This window comes from Acinonyx jubatus, chromosome A2, assembly GCF_027475565.1.
Source record: "Acinonyx jubatus isolate Ajub_Pintada_27869175 chromosome A2, VMU_Ajub_asm_v1.0, whole genome shotgun sequence".
Classification (NCBI taxonomy): domain Eukaryota; kingdom Metazoa; phylum Chordata; class Mammalia; order Carnivora; family Felidae; genus Acinonyx; species Acinonyx jubatus.
Window position 1 is genome coordinate 74723361 of NC_069383.1, and position 16967 is coordinate 74740327.

Here is a 16967-nt window from a genome sequence, read left to right on the forward strand (position 1 = left end):
CATTAGTAGAGATTAAAGTTACTCTTGGAGAAAACCTCAGAATCATCTGTTAATACACAATTATTCATTACATTCTTAAGCATATTAATATAATAAAAGGGTTATGTATCTCTGCTTTATGTACTCAGAATTTACAAACTACTGATGCACTAATAGGAGGGTTTTAATTTGTCAAAATTTCAAGTTAACAAAGTACTTCAGTTCTCTGTTGACATTGTAGCACAGAAACTTTCCACTTGTCATTGAAAATTCAATTTGATTCCTCACAAGAGCATTCTGTTGATATTTAGATTCTATCAACAGGATTAAAAACGTTAGATCTATAATGCATATATGGTTTATGACATTTCTATAATTCATTTATTTTTCCATTAAATCTTTTTTTTCTCTAGGCTTTTATTTTTTTCAAAGAAATATGTTCTTTACTTTTCAATCATTCATAAAGTTTTCATACCTCATGTTTCAGAATGTTAGACTTTATTTTTATTTTGCAATTCTCTGTAGTTTTAATTCTTCTGAAACAGTAATTTTTTAGCAGTAAAATCTAACTAGGTGGAAGAAAAATTGGCAGCTACAATAAAGTATGTGTTTCAGATGTACAATAAGTATATCTCTTTTTAATATCAAGATCATGCACTGAATTTTCAGTGAGTTTATCATGAATATAAAAAAATCCCTTTGACTTTCTTAAACAATATCACACTATATTCATGTCTGTGTCTTTTAAATTTTTTAAAAGACAGAAAATGATTTTTCTTAAAGAGCGTGGAGCTGTCCACGTTTCTCTAAATAACCTAAATGCTGACCTAACCCAGAAATGCACCCATTTAAGTAGGCATAGGATTCATTCAGATATATTGCACCATCTGTTGTATTAATGTTTTATAAGTATTTTAGCAAAACACATTAACAGTTCACACTTTTAAACATTCATTTATATCTGTAATATGTCTGAAATTATTTGTGTCAAGTTCACTAATTTGATGTATACATGTATGACAAGTTAGACATCCATCCTTACTTCCCTCTAAATTCACAAGGATTTGGATAATAGTGTATCCCAGGAAAGCCTGTCTTTCTGGGAAGTTATCATGCTCATCTAATTACACAGAGATTCATCCATGAGGTTCCAACTTAGTGAAATCAATGAGAACATATGGAATCACAGGTGTTTGGTTCTCCATGAATGAATTATACCTACATGATGCATTGACTGTATGAGGAACCTTTTATACCACACTCAAGCTTAGATCTAAAGCTTGTATGAGAACTAAATCACGTAGATCCACTTTTTCTCTACAGAAATTATCTTCATTGTAAAAGTAGTATAAGAAGAAATTGGGGGAGGGATCTCATAGAAAAATAATTTTATGTTCTGAGTGTAACAAATAGGCAAAACTTCCATGAAACAGCAATAAATTTGTGTTTGATTCATAGTTCCTTTTATTTTGCTAGAGGGTAATATTAAAATACTTTCATTTGTAGAAAAAAATGGCAAGGTACAAGAACCCAGCTTCCACATCTCTCCATAAAGAGAAGTGATTGGACAGCTATCCACAAATAAAAATAGCTCCACAAGACCTTGAAAACACATTTAGGAAATTTTAGCCACAGCATGGAATGAAAACAAACCTGAGAATAATTATACAAGAAGTAAAAGAAGACTTCGTTTAGCCTGCATCATCACATTCCCCAAGTTGGCACTGTTCTCTGACAATGAGGGTCTAACCAGCTAGAAAGAGTTCTCACCAGGAAAGGAAGAGTGGGGTGACCAACCAGCCTCTTCAGGCATGATGCAAAACAAAAGTCCAGCTTTGGTTTTATAAAACCCAAACTGGCAAAGCTAATGCATATAAACCTCTTTAGGAACGAACAAGAAAGTAAAGACAATTGTTACCAGATAGGCCGGGGGAATGTCTGTGGTTCCCAAAGATCTGCTCTGTATATACACTCAGCAGCTTCCACCACTGACAAAGTCACCAGCCTGTACAATCACTGTAGATCCCCCTCATATCTTGGCAGTTATTAGCTTACAGGTATTTTTGTTTCCCAAAATCAGATACTTCAGTCCTTCCCTGACCCTCCCACTGTGCACCTGTATATTCTCAGACTGATCCTCATCACTAGCCTCCATTGCAGTGTGCATGCCCAGTGGGAGAGTATGTATAACTAGGAAAGCACATTGGCATCTTGGGCCCCCACAACTGCTTGCAGGCCCAGATCAGGCCCTCCATTCTGTCGTTGACAACACCATGACAACATATAATTAGCCCCTCCCTCCATGTGTGCACCTGCATACTCCCCAGTGTGACTCCTGTGACTGCACTTCACTGCACAATACACAACTAGGGATGGGGTGTGAAGCCATAGGAGAGCACACTAACAGCTGGGGCCTCCGCAGATTCCAGTGAGCCCATAGTTGGTTCTGACCTTGCTACCTGCCCTGATCTCCATCTCCATGAGTTTGTCTCTAACTGGTCTCTGCCACTACATAGACACCTACAGCTAGCCTCCACAGCTAAGTGTGTGAATACCACGGGCCCTGGACACCATTGCTCCCTGCCCTGGTTTCTAGCTACTGGACTCGAAGGCACCACTTAAGACTAATCAACCCTTGAAACCTTTGAAGATTCTCCACAATCCTTGCCAAGGAAAACTAATTATCAATATTGTGGACCCAGTTGCTTGAGTTGAAGAGATATCACACTTCCCCTGCATTGGCACACTCTACAACCAGACCCAGGGTCACAGCATGATACAATATGCCCCCATCTTCAGGGGAAAGACTTTCATTATCAAAATCAGCCCATAAATCTGGAAGAGGTGACTGATTCTTCAAATGTGCAGACATCTACACAAGGCTACAGGAACCACATAGAAACGGGAACATATATCCAAAAGGAATATAGTAAACATCTAGTAACTGACCCCATAGAAATGGAAATAAAAAAATTCAAAGTAACTGATATACAGATGCTCAAACTGTTACAAAGCATAAAAGCAATTTAACATCAAAAATACAAGAATAAAATAGAAGTTAAATAAAGAGGAAAAAAAACCCAAAAAATCTAAAAAAAATTGGAGCTGAAGAATGCAATGACTGAACTGAAGAATTCCATAGAGAACTTAACAGCAATCTTGTAAAAGCAGAACAATCATGAAAAGAAATAATGTATGTATTACTGGAGTCCCAGAAAGAGAACAAAGAAAGAAAGGTGGAACACTTATTTAAAGAAATAATGGTTGAGAACTTCTCAAACCTAAGGGGATTTTTGGAAAAAGAAGTTCATGAAACTAATAGGTCACCTTAAAATTTGAATCCAAAACGCTCTTCTCCAAGACACACAATAATAAAACTGTCTGACATTAAAGGAAGAACTTTTTAAAAGCAGCAAGAAAAAAAATTATCAAAAAAAGAAAACCCAGTGAATTTATCAGATTTCTCAACAGAGACCAGGAAAGAAATGGGTGATGTATTCAAAGAGCTAAAGAAAGAAACTGCCTATCAAAAATATTTTGCCCAAAGTTGTCCTTCAGAATTAAATAGGGGCGCCTGGGTGGCTCAGTCAGTTAAGTGTCTGACTTCGGCTGAGGTCATGATCTCCTGGTTTGTGGGTTCAAGCCCTGCGTCAGTCTCTGTGCTGACAGCAAAGAGCCTGGAGCCTGCTTTGGATCCTGTGTCTCCCTCTATCTCTGCCCCTATTCTGCTCTCATTCTCTCTCCCTCTGAAAATTAACATTAAAAAAAAAAGCTGAAGGAATCCTTTGTTATTAAACTGTCTTAAAAATGTTAAGAGAAGTTATTCAAGCTGAGGCAAAGTATCACAATTAGTACCATAAAAACATATGAAGATATGCAACACTGATAATGGTAAGCATGCAGTCAGATTCAGAATCCTTTAACTGTAATACAATGATGTGCTACTTAACTCTAGAATAAAAGCTAAAAGGTCAAAATTATTAAAAGTAGCCATAGCTTAAACAATTTGTTAACGGATACACAGTAAAAACTATGTAAATGGTGACATCAAAAATATAAAAGAGAAAGGTAAAATAACAATAAACTTAAACTAAAATTTTAAATGCAATTGGGTGCCTGGGTGGCTCAGTCAGTTAAGCGTCCAACTTTGACACAGGTCATGATCTCATGACTAGTGAGTTTCACCCGCATCAGGCTCTGTGCTGACAGTGCAGAGCCTGGAGCTGCTTTGGATTCTGTGCACCCCCCTCTCTCTGACCTTCCCCTGCTCTCACTCTGCTCTGTCTCTCACTCTCTCAAAAATAAACATTAAAAAAATTGAATTTAAATGCAATAAAAATTAAATTATCTGTATAAAATGGATATATATGATTATATATTATATATATAAAACATATGACTTTTTTGTGTAAACCTCTTGGGAGCTACACAGAGAAATATACAATACGTACACAAAAGATAAAGACAAGCACACACTATGGAAAATCATCACATACATAGAAGGCAATGAAGGGTAGGAAGGAATGAACCACAAAACAGCCAGAAAACAATAAGGTGGCTTCAGTAAATATTTAAATGTTAAAAATACTCTAAATGGATTGCATTCTGCAATAAAAGATATAGAGTGGCTGGATGTATTGAAAAAAAAAAACTCCAGCTTCAGGACATTATAGGTTAAAAGTGAAGGAATGCAAAAAGATATTCCATCCAAGTGAAGATCAAAACAAAGTGGAAGAAATGATACTTTCATCCAATTGACTTTAGGCCAAAAACATTGATAAGAGAAAACAAACCATTGCATAATGAAATAGGAGTCATTTCATGAAAACATATAACAATTATATATGTACCCAACACTGGAGCATCTAAATTCATTAAACAAATTCTAACAGATCTGAAAGGAGAATTAACAATAATAGCAGAGAACTTCAGTAGCCCACTTTCAACAATGGACAGATCACACAAAAAATCAACAAAGAAACACTGGACTTGAACCACTCATTGGTCCAAATGGACCTAACAGACAAGTATAGAATATTTCATCCAATAGTAGTAGCATGCGCATTTTCCTTAAGGGCACACAGGGCATTGCATAAGATAGATCACATGCTAGGTCACAAAACACCTTGGCAAATGTGAAAAGACTGAAATAATACGAAATATTTTTTTCTGCCCACAGTGATAGGAAACTAGCAGCCAATAACAGGAGGAAACCTGAATAACTTACAAGTGTGTGGAGATTAAACAGATAATCAATGGATCAAACATGAAATCAAAAGGGGTATCAAGAAATATCTTTAAACAGATGAAAATGGAAGCAAAACATATCAAAACTTCTGGGATGCGGCATAAGAAGTTCTATAGGGGAGTTTCTAAGCACTTACACATTAAGAAACCAGAAAGATCTCAAATAAAAAACCTCACTTTATACCTCAATGAACTAGAAAATAAAGAGGAAACTAAGCCCAAACTTAGAGGGAAGGAAATAGAGTTCAGAGCAGAAATAAGTAAAATGGAGTCCAGAAAAAATAAAAAGAAAATAAAAGAAAGGATTGATAAAACTAAGAGCTGGTTTTTGAAAAAAAAATTAACAAAAGTAACAAAACTTTAGCTGGACTAAGAAAAAAAAAAGAAGACTCAAAATTATAAATGAAAGAGGAGGCATTACAACTGATAATACTGAAATACAAAGGGTCCTGAGATAGACTGCAATGAACATATATATGCTAACAAAGTGGATAACCTAGAAGAGAGTATTCCTAGAAACAAAACCTATTAAGAATGAATCATAAAGAAATAGAAAATATGAATAGATGAAATACTAGTAAGATTGAATTAGTCGTCAAAACCACCCAACACGGAAAAGCCACAGATTGTTTCATTGATGGATTCTATGAAACTAAAAAAATAACCTAGCCAATCGTTCTCAAAATCTTCCCAAAAATGTAAGAAAAATCAACATTCTCAATTTTACATGGCTAGCATTACCCTGATACCAAAACCAGATAAAGAAACTATAAGAAAAAAAATACAGACCAGTATCACTAAATATTGATGAAGAAAATTCTCAATAAAATATTAGTAAGTCAAATTCAGCAGCCCATTAAAATGTAATTCACCATGATCAAGTGGGATTGTTGCCTGGAAGAGAAGGATAGTTCAACACACACAAATCAATAAATGTGATAACACCACATAAATAGAGAGCTAAAAATCCTATGATCATATCAAAAAAGCATTTGATAAAATATATCTTTTCATGATAAAAACATTCAGTAAGTTGGTTATATAAGAAATATACCTTATCAAAATAAAGACCATGTACAATAACCCCACAGCCAACATCATACTTAATGGTGAAAGGTCAAAAGTTTTTCCTCTAAGATCAGAAAAGACCAGGGTACTCACCATTACCACTCCTATTCAATATAGCACTGAATTCTTGGGATTCTTTGTCTCTCTCCCTCTGCCCATCTCCTTGGCTCACCCTTTCTATTAAAAAAAAACACAAAAAACAGCAACTTCAGCACAGCAAAAGAACAATCAACAAAATGGAAAGGTATATTATAGAATGGAATATATCAGCAAATCATATATTTGAACAAAAGATTAATATCTAAGATATAAAAACTCATACACCTTAATAGCAAAGAAATCTAATAACTTGTTAAAGGTGGGCAGAGGAACTAAATAGACATTTCTCTGAAGAAAAACTGCAAATTGTCAACAGGCAGAAGAAAAAGATGCTCAACATCACTCATTATCAGGGAAATCTAATCAAAACCACAATGCGTTATCACCTCACATCTGTTAGACTTTCTTATCAAAAAGACTAGAGATAACAAGTGTTGGTGAGGGATGAAGAAAAGGGAACCCTTCTGCATGGATAGTAGAATGGAAATTGGTATAGCTTCTATGGAAGATAGTATGGAGTTCCTCAAAAAATAAAAATAGAACTACCATATGATCTAATAATCTTACTTCTGGGTATGTATCCAAAGGAAACAAAATCAGTATCTCAGAGATCTCTGCACACTTATGTTTATCGCAGCATTATTTACACTAGCCAAGATATGGAAACCTGTGTGTGTTAATGTATGAATGTGTAAATAAGATGTGATATCTACACATACATACATACACACACATATACACAATGGAATGTTTTTCAGGCATGAAGAAGAAGGAAGTCCTACCACTTGTGGCAAAATGGATGGATTTGAGGACATCATACTAAGTGAAATAAGCCAGACAGAGAAAGAAATATGGCATGGTATCACTTACATATTGAATCTAAAAAAAAAGGCCAAACTTACAGAAAAAAGGACTATAATGATGGTTGCCAGGGGCTGAGGTCAGTCAGAGGGTACAAACACCCAGCTATAAGATGAATAACTTCTGGAGATCTAATGTTCAGCACAGTAATTACAGTTAATAATACTATATTATATACTTGAATATTGCTAAGAAAGTGTGACCTTACACATGAAAAGATGCTGAACATCTCTCATCATCAGGGAAATGCAAATCAAAACTAAAATGAGATATCACTTCACACCTGTCAGAATGGCTAAAATAAAAAAAAACACAAGAAACAACAGGTATTGGTGAGGATGCAGAGAAGGAGGAACCCTCTTACACTGTTGGTGGGAATGCAAACTGGCACAGCCACTGTGGAAAACAGTATGGAGGTTTCTCAAAAAGTTAAAAATAGAACTTTCCTAGGATCCAGAAATTGCACTACTAGAGATTTATTCAAAGGATACAATACTACTTTGAAGGGATACATGCACCCCAATGTTTATAGCAGCATTATCAACAATAGCCTGAACGTCCATTGACCAACGAATGGATAAAGAAGATGTGGAATGTATATGTATGTATATGTGTGTGTGTGTGTGTGTGTGTGTTACTCAACCATAAAAAGAATGAAAATCTTGCCATTTGCAACAATGTGAATGGAGCTAGAGAATATTATGCTAAGTGTAATCGGTCAGAAAAAGATAAATACCATATGGTTTCACTTAAAGGTGGAATTTAAGAAACAAAACAAATGAGCATGGGGAAAAAGAAGAGGAAAAAAATAAGAAACAAGAGAACAAGTTGATGGTTACTGGAGGAGAGGTGGGTGGGGTGATGGGTTAAATAAGTGATGGGGATTAAGGAGTACACTTGTTATGAGGAGCACTGGGTGTTTTATAGATGTACAGAATGACTGTATTGGACACCTGAAAAAAATATTACACTGTATGTTAACTAAATGGAATTTAAATCACTTTTTAAAAAGTTTCAAATAGTTTAAATAATTTTAAACGAAAAAAGGAAGTATAATTTTAAATGTCCTCCCTAAAAAAAGAAACGATAACTTTATGATGGGAGGCAGGTGTTAATGTTATTCTGGAAATCATTTTACAATATAGAAATGTACTAAATTAACACTTAGCACACCTTAACTTAAAAACGTTATGCATCAATTTTATCTCAAGAAAACTGGGAGAGGGGTGGGAAGACATACAAGAAAAGCAAAAGAAAACATAAAGCATAATTTCTTAATGAGATCTACTACTTTCCAGTACTAGAAATTTACATCTTTCCAAAGTAATTTCAAACTTATGGAAAAGTTTCTAGAAAAGGCTATGAAACTGTATATGACCTTCAACTACATTACCCATCTATTAAAATTTTTCCATACATTCTATTTATCTTTCCATATGTCTAATTGAATATTTTTCTATGAATCACTGGAGGATAATTTGCAGATACGACACTTTATTACCCCCAAAATTATTATATATTTCCTAAGAAAATAGGAGAGGTCTCTACACTCTCTTCTATAACCATTATCCCATGATCAAAATCAGAAAATTATTGATATACTACCATCTAAACCACAGATCTTATTGAGATTAAACCTAAGTATCCTAAAAACATCTAAACAAAGCAAACAGGAGAAAAGTTACTGTGGTCCAGGATCTGTGATTCAATAACTGGCATCCCCTTTAGACTCCAAACTAGAACAGTTCTTTAAAATGATTTTTTGCCTTTTGCATCTTTGACAATTTTGAAAACACAGCCAGTTATTTTGTAGAATGTCCAATTATTGGATTTGTTTAATATTTCCTTGTGATCAGAACCAGGTGACTCATATTTGGCAGAATTATCACAGAGGTAGTGTTATGTCCTTTTCTGTGTATCTTGTCAGAAGGCAATATCTTGTCTCAATCCTGTTTATGGCAACTTTAATCACATGGTTCAGGTGGTGTCTGCCAACTATTTCTATTTTTGCTTTTCTAATTTATAAGCATTTCTTGGGGAGATTCTTTCAGGCTGTATCTTGTTTCTCATCAAATTTTCACTGTTAGTTTGAGCATTAATTTAGGATCATTTTCTGAATAAATTAGTGTCTTGATTGCCAAAATAGGATTTTCTAACTACATCATTTCTTCTACACTTACAAGTTGTTATTCCACTGGAGAGAGAGCAAGGGGGGAGAGGGAGAGAGAATATATACACATACTAACTAGAATTCAAAATTTGTTGAAATACTTTATAATCTTTGGCCTTAGGATAAATAGTAAAAAACTGTACTCCAAAATGTACTTGTGTTCAAACTCCACTTTCAGTTAGAATGTAGAATGTTGCAAAAGATTCCACACTACTAAATGTAAAATCTGTAATCTATGCAATCAGATACTTTTAAAGCTCATTAGCAAACTACTAACCCAAACAGTAAGTTGAACTAAATTTCAAAGAAATAAGACCCCATGAGAAGAGACAGAGCACATAAATGGTGTTTCTATTAAACAGAGCATGAGAGGAAGAGACAACGTATATAAAAGCAAGCAGGAAAAAAAAAAGTAAAAGTTTAATAAATTCTTAAATGTCAAATGCAAGTCTGCTTGACAATTGAAAATCACATGCAGTTCCAGACACAACAGGAGTTAGCACCTATTTGACAGTTTTTTTAAGAGGCCTCAGGAGGAAGACTGGGGACAGAAAAGAGAATGAAGTGACATGCCTAGTGACAAAGGTATGCAGACAGTGCTTAGGTGATGTTGGGTGATATACCAAAGCTTATTTGGTGCCCTGGACATTTCTCTGATATGAAGTTAAAGGGAAAAAACAAGATTATTGCAGAGGGAATGACAACAAGCCTTCTTTTCTTCTCTTTCCTCCTCCTCTCACTTGGGGATATACATAAGCAAATAACTTTCCACTGTGTAAAGGTCAGGAACCTTCTTGTACCTGGGATTTTCTGAGGATACAATGCAGGGTGCTGCTATCACTGAAGACAGAGCAGGAAACTCTTATGCTTAAACTCACCAAAGGAAAAAGACAAGGAAGGCTGAGCAAAGTTTACTCCTAGGGCTCAGGAGCACAAGATATGAGGAAGCATGAAGATACTATAGGAGGATTGAGAAAAATACCCCAATTATCACAATGAAAATTTTCTTGAGCCAAGTACCAACCAAGAGTCTACCTCTGGGAGACTGACCCTCTAGAAAGTGTCAAAAAGATGGCAGGGTAAGAGGACCCTGGAGCTCACCTCATCCCATGGATACACAAGGTAACAGCCACATTTGCTCAACTCACTCTGAAAATGACCTGAGGATCAGCAGAGCAGACTTTCCATAGTTAATCATACACAAGAAGCCACATTAAACAGGTTAGGAATGGGGTGCATGGGTGGCTCATCTAGTTAAGCATCCAACTTTTGATTTTGGCTCAGGTCATGATCTCACAGTTTGTGGGTTTGAGCCCTTCGTCAGGCTCCATGCTGACAGTGCAGAGCCTGTTAGGGATTCTCTTCTCTCTCTGCCCCTACACCACTCACAATTTTTCTCGCTCTCTGAAAAATAAATAAACAAACTTAAAACAATTTTTTAAAGGGTAGGAGAGGCAGGTACGCAGTTGGGAACCAAATCGCTGATGAGACTAATCACAAATGAGACATCACAAGCATGGAGAAGCCCAAGGATCACATTATTGGGACGACTGCTCACCACATTAGATTTTGAAAACCAGTGGGGCTAAAATTCATGAGCTTTAAAAATTAGTGGATATTAACTCTGGACACTTTAAAAATCAGCAGGCTAGCTCCTGGGAAGGTGGGGACAATAGGAAACAGTCTTAAAGAAGCAGCATAATTCAGCTGAGACATAGCACAAAAGCAGCAGTTTGAAAAGCACTTGAGTTATACATGAAGGAAAGTTATTTACTAATCTCAGAAAGTGCTTCGAGGGGCAGAGAACTCAGGAGACTTCTTCAAGAACAAAAGTGCTGACAGGCACCATTTCTTTTTCTTTCCTCTCAGTCTACATATGGGATTTGTGTGAACCAGCAGGAACTTTCCACCTATTTTTCCAGCACTGAGTGCCCTGTCCCCCATATTTCCCCTGTGGATCTACCTCATCAACCTGCCGGTCTCAGCAGATATCCTCTAAAGCAGCTTGGACTTTGACACACATTGAAAGCAGTCCAGGCTGGAACCAGCACCACTCCAGAGTGACTCCTGCCCTGGGGAAAGGGGAAATAACCACACCCACCAGCACACCATCAGTCCCAGCTGCCTAGTTTCTCAGCTGGCCATGCAGGAAGAGTATCCTCCCATTCAGTAAGCCTGCAGCTCTGGAAAACAGATGGGATGCAGACATCTGGTCTGATTATCAACCCTGCCTACCAATGAAAACCTATCAGGAGGCCTTACAGGGAAAGCACATAGCCATTTGAGGCACATGCTTCTGTAGCAGACAGAGTAGGTGCACACTACTAGCCAGATTGCTCATACTACCTACCTTCAACCCATGGAACCTCAGACAGACCCCTTACCAATGCAGGGACCAAAATCTACCCAGTGCACCCAGAGCAGGTAAATTGCAGCTTACTAGACTGAAAGCAAATGCCAGTTAGCCAAACAGGAGGGCACAGGCAGCTCACACAGGAGACACCCATGGACTGCCTGGTTCTGTGACCAGAGGCATTGCACAACAGGGTACCATAGGATTTCTTTTTCATAAGGCCAGTACTTTTACAACAGAAGATGTAGCTGACTTTTCTAACAAATAGAATCAAACATAGAATCAGACAAAATGAAGAGACAAAGGAATATGACCCAAATAAAAAACCAAGACAAAATGACAGCACAAGAGTTAAATGAAACAAAGATCAGCAATATGCCTGATAAAGAATTCAAAGTAGTGGTCATAAATATACTCATTGGGCTTGACAAGAGAGTGGAGGATCTCACTGAGGCCCTCAACAAAGAGATAGAAAATATAAAAAAGAAGCAGAACTGAAGAACTCAATAGCTGAAATTAAAAAATACACTAGAGGAAATCAATAGCAGATTAGAGGATGCAGAATGAATCAGTGATCTGGAAGACAGGGTCATATAAAGCAACCAAGGTGAAGAGAAAAAAATGAATAAAAAATGAGAACAGGTTATGGTAACTCGGTGATAGCCTCAATCAAAACATTTGCCTTATAGGAATCCTAAAAAGAGAAGAGAGAAGGGGGCAGAAACTTATTTGAAAAATTAATAGCTGAAAACTTTCTTAATGTGGGTAAAGGAGACAGATAAACAGATCGAGGCACCACAGAGAGTGCTGAACAAAATGTACCCTTGGAGGACCATACCAAGACACATAATAATTTATTTATTTATTTATTTTTAAATTATCCCATTTTATTTATTTATTTATTTTTTATTAAATTTTTTTTTCAACGTTTATTTATTTTTGGGACAGAGAGAGACAGAGCATGAACGGGGGAGGGGCAGAGAGAGAGGGAGACACAGAATCGGAAACAGGCTCCAGGCTCTGAGCCATCAGCCCAGAGCCTGACGCGGGGCTCGAACTCACGGACCACGAGATCGTGACCTGGCTGAAGTCGCACACTTAATCGACTGCGCCACCCAGGCGCCGCAGGCACATAATAATTTAAATGGCAAGAAGCAGTGATAGAGAATGTTAAAAGCAGTAAGAGCAAAAAAAAAAAAAAAAAAAAAAAAACAGTTGTTGCATAGAAGAAAATCTCTATAAGGCTATGAGCTGATTTTTCAGCAGAAGATTTATAGGCTAGAAGAGATTGGCATGATATATCCAAAGTGTTGAAAGGAAAAAAAAAGTTGCAACCAAGAATTCTCTATCATAATAGAAGGAGAGATAGTTTCCCAGACAAACCAAAATTTAAAAAGTTCATCACCACTAAACCACTCTTATAAGAATTGTTAAAGGGCATTATTTGAGTGAAAAAGTCATAACTATAAGTGAGAAAATTATGAAAGAAAAAAATTTCACTGGTAAATGCAAACATGTGGTCAAATTAGATTAATTACTTATAAAACCAGTATGAAAGTTAAAACACAAAAGCCATAAAATTAATTATATGTATAAATATCAGTCAAGGGATGCACAAAATGAAAGAATGTAGAACAGGACATTATATGTATAAAATGTGGGGGGGGAGCAAAGTAAAATTTAGTGCTTTTAGAATGCTAAACTTAAGCGACAATAACTTAATATGGACTGCTATACACATAAAATGTTCTAATATGAACCCAATGATAACCACAAATCAAAAACCTGTAATAAATACACAAAAAGAAAGGAATCCATGCATACATTAAAGAAAGCCATCAAGGCACAAGGAAAGAGCAAGAGAAGAATAAAAAAGAACTACAAATATAACCAAAGAACAATTAACAAAATGGCAATTGGTACATACATATCAATAATTATTTACTTATTTACTTATTTATTTCGAGAGCACAAGCAGGGTAGAGGGGCAAAGGGAGAGAGGGAGAGAGACAGAAAATCATAAGCAGACTCCATGCTCTCTGTGGAGCCCAAGGTAGGGTTCAATTCCGTGACCCTGAGATCATGACCTAAGCTGAAGTCAAGAGTCAGATGCTCATCCAACTGAACCACCCATGTTCCCCAATAATACTTTAAACATAAATGGGCTAATGCTTCAATAAAAACACACACATACACATATAAGGTGACTGAAAGGATTAAAAAACATAACCCATATATATGCTATCTACCAGAAACTCACTTCAAATCTCAAGACACATGCAGATTAAAAGTAAATGAATGGGAAAATATTTACCATGCAACTGGAAGTGAAAAAAAATCTGGGGTAGCAATACTTATATTAGACAAAGTAGATTTTAAAACAAAGACTGTATGGGGTGTTTAGGTGGCTCAGTTGGTTAAGTGTCCGACTTCAGCTCAGGTCATGATCTCGTTGCTCAGGGGTGTGAGCCCGGCATCGGGCTCTCTGCTGACAGCTCAGAGCCTGGAGCCTGTTTCAGATTCTGTATCTCCCTATCTCTGTGCCCCTCCCTTGCTCATGCTCTGTCTCCCTCTCTCTCTCAAAAATAAATAAACATTAAAAAGAAAAAGACTGTAGCAAGAGACAAAGGAAGGCACATGTAATGATAAAGGGAACAATCCAAATAGAGTTATAACAACTGTAAATATCTGTGCACCTAACATGGAAACATACAGAATATCAACAGATATAAAGGGAAAAATTGTCAACAATACAATTATGGTAGATGACTTGACAACCAACCTACATCAATGTATAAAGATCATACACAGAGGAAATCAACAAAGAGACAATATTTGTTTTAAGTTTTTTATTTACTTAAGTAATCTCTACACTCCATGTGGGATTCAATCTCATGACCCTTAGATTAGGAGTCACATGCTCTTCCAACTGAGCCAGCCAGATGCCCCAGGAAACAATGGTTTTGAATGACTCAATAGACCAGATGGACCTAACAGATATATATAGAACATTCTATTCCAAAGCAGCAGAATACATAGTCTTTGAAGTGCACATGGAACATTCTCCAGGATGTTAGGCCACAAAACAAGTCTCGATAAATCATATGAAGCTTCTTTTCTGACCATAATGTTATAAAACTAGATACCAATTACAAGAAAAAAATCTGTAAAGAATACATACATGAAGACTAAATAAGATGCTACTAAAGAACAAATATGTCATGCATAACATCAAAGAGGATATTAAAAAATACATGGAGACTAAGGAAAATGAAAATATTATGGTCCAAAATCTTTGAGCTGCAGTTAAAAGCAGTTCTAAAAGGGAAGTTTATATAAATATGGGCCTACTCCAAGAAATAAGCAAATCTCAAATAAGCAACCTAACCTTACACCTTATAGGAGGTAGAAAAAGAACAAAGCCCAAAGCCAGAAGAAAGGAAATAATATTAGAGTAGAAAAATGTGAGAGACTAAAAATACAACAGAAAAGATCAATGAAAACAGTATCTGTTTCTTTACAAAGATGAACAGAATTGGTAAAACTTTAACCAGACTCATAAAAAGAAAAAAAGAGAGAAGACAAATATAAATAAAATCATAAGTGAACGATGAGAAATACCACCTGACACTGTGGATATACAAAAGGATTATTAAAGAATATTATAAAAACTAATATGCCAACAAACTGGATGACTGAGAAGAAATGAGTAAATTCTTAGAAACATATAACCTTTCAAAACTGAATTAAAAAAATAGAGAATTTGGACAAACTGTTACTTGCAATGAAATTTAATGAATCATCATCATCATCATCATCATCTCCTAACAAACAAATGTTCAGACCAGATGGTTTCACAGGTAAATTCTACCAAGTATTTAAAGAAGAGTTAGTCCTTATTCTCTAACTATTACAAAAAAAAAAAAAAATAGAAGAGGAAGAAAAACATTCAAAATCATTCCACAAAGCATTACCCTGAATTCAAAACCAAAGACATTATAAAAATAAATAAATAAAACTATAGGCCAATATCTCTGATGAACAGAGATGCAAAAAATCCTCAAGAAAATATTAGCAAATCCAATTAAACAACACATTAAAAAATCATTCAGTAAGATCAAGTAAGGTTTATTTCAGGGATACAAAGGTGGTTTAATATTTGCAAATCAATCAATGTGATTTATTACATCAAGAAGAGAAAGAATAAAAACTGTATGATCATCTCAATAGATGCATAAAAAGCAATGAACAAAATACAACATCCATTTCTGTTAAAAATTCTCAACAAGGTAGGTTTAGAGGGAACACAAGTCAACATAATAAGAGCCATATGTGAAAAACCTGCAGTTTACAATACTCAATGATAAAAAATTGAGAGCTTTCCCTCTGAGACCAGGAACAAGAGAAATATTTTTACTCAACACTTTTACACAACATAGTCCTGGAGGTCCTAGCTATACTAATCATACAGAGAAAAGAGCTAAAAGACATCCAGATTGGTAGGGAAGAATTAAATCTCACTATCTGCAGATGAGGTAATAATATATATAGAAAACCCTAAAGACTCCACCAAAAAGAAACTATTAGACTTGATAAATGAATTCAGTAAAGTTGCAGGATACAAAATTAATACACAGAAATCTGTTGCATTTTAATACACTAATAATGAAGCAGCAAAAGAGAAGGAAGAAAGCAATCGCATTTACAATTGCACCAAAAAGAATATAGGACCAAACTTAACTAAAGAAGTCAAATACCTGTAACTCTGAAAACTATAAAACATTGATGAAAGAAATTGAAGACCACACAAATAAATGCAAAGATATTCCATGCTCATGGACTGGGAGAACTGGTATTGTTAAAATATCCATATTACCCAAATCAATCTATAGATTTGATGCAATCCCTCTCAAAATACCTACAGCATTTTTCATCGAACTAGAACAAATAATATTAAAGTTTCTAGAAACCATAGAAGACCCTGAATGGCCAAAGCAGTCTTCAGAAAAAATGAATAAAGCTGAAGGTTTCACAATCCCAGATTTCAGGATGTACTATAAAGCTGCAGCAATCAAAACAGTATGGTACCAGCACAAAAATAGACACCTAGATCAATGGAACAGACTAGAGAACCCAGAAATAAATACACATATAGTCAATTAAACTACAACAAAGTTGTCAAGAATATAC

General features: G+C 35.6%; 2 long non-coding RNA genes across 6 annotated transcripts in view; one reads left to right on the top strand and one right to left on the bottom strand.

Moving 5' to 3' along the window:
• LOC128314799 (uncharacterized) overlaps nucleotides 1-16967 on the top strand; it is a 388750-nt gene that overhangs the window by 306599 nt on the left and 65184 nt on the right. The gene's annotated exons all lie outside the window — the stretch shown is intronic.
• The window catches only part of LOC113603029 (uncharacterized), a 109946-nt gene that overhangs the window by 26922 nt on the left and 66057 nt on the right, over nucleotides 1-16967 (bottom strand). For all 3 annotated transcript variants that reach the window (XR_008296855.1, XR_008296856.1, XR_003424561.2), the window contains one exon: nucleotides 6388-6471. This is a non-coding gene — a long non-coding RNA (uncharacterized LOC113603029). The remainder of the gene's footprint in view (nucleotides 1-6387; nucleotides 6472-16967) is intronic.